Here is a 3,492-nt window from a genome sequence, read left to right as displayed (position 1 = left end):
GATATATACACGATGATGCTTTGGCAATAGAAACATGAGAGTGAATGAAATGATGGCGAGGGAGTGTGATTGAGTGAATAAGGTCATGGAAAAAGAGTAGTTTATAATGATGAAAATGATAAAAATGTCGAGGCAATGTAAAATGGAAAAATAGAAAATAAATAAATAGCTTGATAATCCTTACACGGGAAACTACTTCAGAAATGACTGGTGGAGAGACACTTAAAGAGATTAAAATTTATCACCCTAGATGATTTTGTCTTCTAATATTTTACTTGCTTGACGTAGTTTGCTAAAAATGTTCTCGCTATCTCTAGTCATAAGAACCTAGCAGAATAGAAGGCACAATATCTCCTCTCAGTCTCAACTATGGTAGCCTACACTATTAATGATGCACTACCCCTCTTAATCGTTGAAATCCTAACTTAGCCTCTCTCAAGCACTAATGGATTAGGCTATAGTATTTAATTATACCCCATTGTTTATGTTGATCTTACTTAGGTTTCTCTCGAACACTTAAGAATTAATGGCTAGATTTCTCTCAAACATCTAGTCTTTATCTAAGAAATGGACACTCTCATGCCTCTTACAATTTTAGAAGATGAAACACACATAAATAAAACAAATAAAAACTAGATAAAAACATTCATCAACCATTTAAATAAAATTTTCAAGCATCCATCAAATGAACCCACCAAATATAGCATAGTTCATGGTGGGTTCGAATAAACCAATGACAATATCCAATCATTCATTCAACTAAATAGCCGAATAAGTTTCCAATCTTTAACAAAGGTTAGAGAAGAAGGCACAAGGTGTGCACAGCCGGTGCTCCCCTCAATCCAATTATAAGGGGTTTTATCATGTAAAGCAGGCAATGGTTAAATTACTCTTTTAGTCATTCTCCTTTTATCCCAACTAAAAAGCATCACTTGCCTTTAACTCTTGGGCTAAACTTGATCCCAATACCCTAAAAATCTGGTCCAACTATTTAGAAGATCTAATGGGTTCAACTTATGGGTCTCGGGTTGATCTGAACTACTCGGGATTTGGGGTATTACAACTCTCCCCTCCTAATAAGAAATTTTATCCCCAAAATTTACCTAGAGACAGGTTTCACCCTGAATCTCTAATGGACATCTACGATGGACCTTGTCCACTAGAATATCTAATCCTAGAGGACGACAAAATTGGATCCCTACATCAAGATCATTTAGTAAAACTTTCTCTTCTAAACTAGGTCATCACGGTTAGAGAAATAGGTAAATCTGGGTCAAGTAAGGAGGTAACTGAAATAGGGAAATGGGTAAAAGTACGTAACTTCTCATCGGCTACATTGTAATCCTCCTAATCTCGATTTTCATACTAACGGGAGGCGACTCTAGGCTCCATACTAGCTCCAGACTAAGTTATCAGTCTGACCATACGAAGAACTCCATCCTCTCTGAGATCCTATGCTCCTCTTAACTCTCAGAGTTGACTGTTGAGATGACCCTGGAGATACATCTTGAGCTTCTTGTTAATATCAGATAAAGTGATCCAGGAACCACAACGACAACAACCCCTGGACCTCTATCGGCAACCTCTCGGGTGTCTCTTCCCGTAGAAGGAACAGTTGTGATGAGAACTTGTTGCGTGTTGTGAGTATAATAAAATTATACTCAAATGATGTGCAAGTATACACAATCACAATAAGTAGTATAATGATGAGTGAGTATCATCTCCACATGGATTGGTGGAAATTATGAGTTTGATCAAAACACTACACTAATTTATCTAAGTATAGAAATAATATATACACTGATGATGTTTCGACAATGGAAATGTGAAAGTAAATGAAATGATGGTGAGGGAGTGTTATTTAGTAAATAATGTCGTGGCAAAAGAGAAATTTATAATGATGAAAATGAAAAAAATGTCGTGGCAATGTAAAATGGTAAAAACAACAAATAAATGAAAAGCTTGATAATCCTCACATGGGAAACTACTTCGGAAATGACTAGTGGGGAGTCACTTAAGGAGTTGAAAACTTATCTCCCTAGTTGATTTAGTCTTCTAATGTTTTACTTTCTTGACGAAGTTTGCTAAAAATGTTCTCGCTATCTCTAGTCATAAGAACCTAACAGAATAGAAGGGCACAATATCTTCTCTCAGTCTCAACTATGGTAGCCTACACTATTGTTGATGCACTACCCCTCTTAGTCATTGAAATACTAACTTAGCCTCTCTCAAGCACTAATGTATTAGGATATAATATTTAATTATACCCCATTGTTTATGTTGATCTTACTTAGGTTTCTCTTGAACTCTTAAGAATTAATGGCTAGATTTCTCTGAAACATATAGTCTTGATCTAAGAAATGAACGCTCTCATGCCTCTTACAATCTTAGAAGATGAAGCACACATAAATAAAACAAGTAAAAACTAGAGAAAAACATTCATCAACCATTGAAATAAAATTTTCAAGCATTCATCAAAGGAACCCCACCAAACATAGTTTAGTTCGTGGTGGGGTTCAAAAAACCAAAGAGAATATCCAATCATCCATTCAACCAAACAACCCAAATAAAGTTCTAAGCTTTAACAAATGAGCAAAGGTTAGAGAAGAAGGTGCGAAGTGTGAACAGTCGGTGCTTCCCTCAAACCACCATGAACAACTATACCCTGAGATCCTCTTGGATGCTATGCCACTTCCTTGAGCTTCACCAATGGAGGAACATCAATAAAAATAGAGAAAGAAGAATGGTGGAAAGAATGGAGAAGATGATGATTTTCAAGCTTGGTTGTTACTTTTTCTTCTCTCTCTTGCATGGTGTTCTTTAATAATAAAAATATCTAAGTATGTTCATGGGAATTGTGCACTCAAAATACCCATCATACCCCCATAATCATTCCTTGTGCGTGAAGTTATCTTTACAAGTGGCAGTGGACCCCTCTAGGCGGTTACAAGCAACAGACACAAGCTTTGACAGTTGTTCTCTTGTGAAAATATCTTTTTATCCTTTTCCGTGCCAGAAATGCCAAGTCATTGTAGTATGCTTCAGCAACGTCTGATATTGTGGCATTCTTCTTAACTCACCCAATGCTCCTTATTTCCTACACAATACCACCCAGCCACACCTTCCTCATCACATATCACCCAAAACAAAACAAAATAACACAACCACCAAAATTGCAACTACATGCAACTATATGAATCTAATTTAACCTATATGAACCCTTAGACAAGCAATAACTTAAGTGAATAAGGCCTTAAAATAAGCCTTTTTACGGAGTTATCACACCCCCAAACTTAAGTTATTATTGTCCTCAAGCAATGGATAACAATTAACAAAATCAAAATGTTATGGGAATTTTCAACAATAAGACAATCAAGAAAAAATATAATTTTAACCCAAAAAATAGTTGGCTTCAACATGCTAGACATATCAAGAAATCAAGTATTTTTCCTTAGGTCAAGATACTTTGTAGTTGTATATGTGTGTGACTGT

Source organism: Hibiscus syriacus, unplaced genomic scaffold (genome assembly GCF_006381635.1).
Source record: "Hibiscus syriacus cultivar Baekdansim isolate YM2019G1 unplaced genomic scaffold, ASM638163v2 tig00111458_pilon, whole genome shotgun sequence".
NCBI lineage: Eukaryota > Viridiplantae > Streptophyta > Magnoliopsida > Malvales > Malvaceae > Hibiscus > Hibiscus syriacus.
This window is presented reverse-complemented; position numbering follows the sequence as displayed.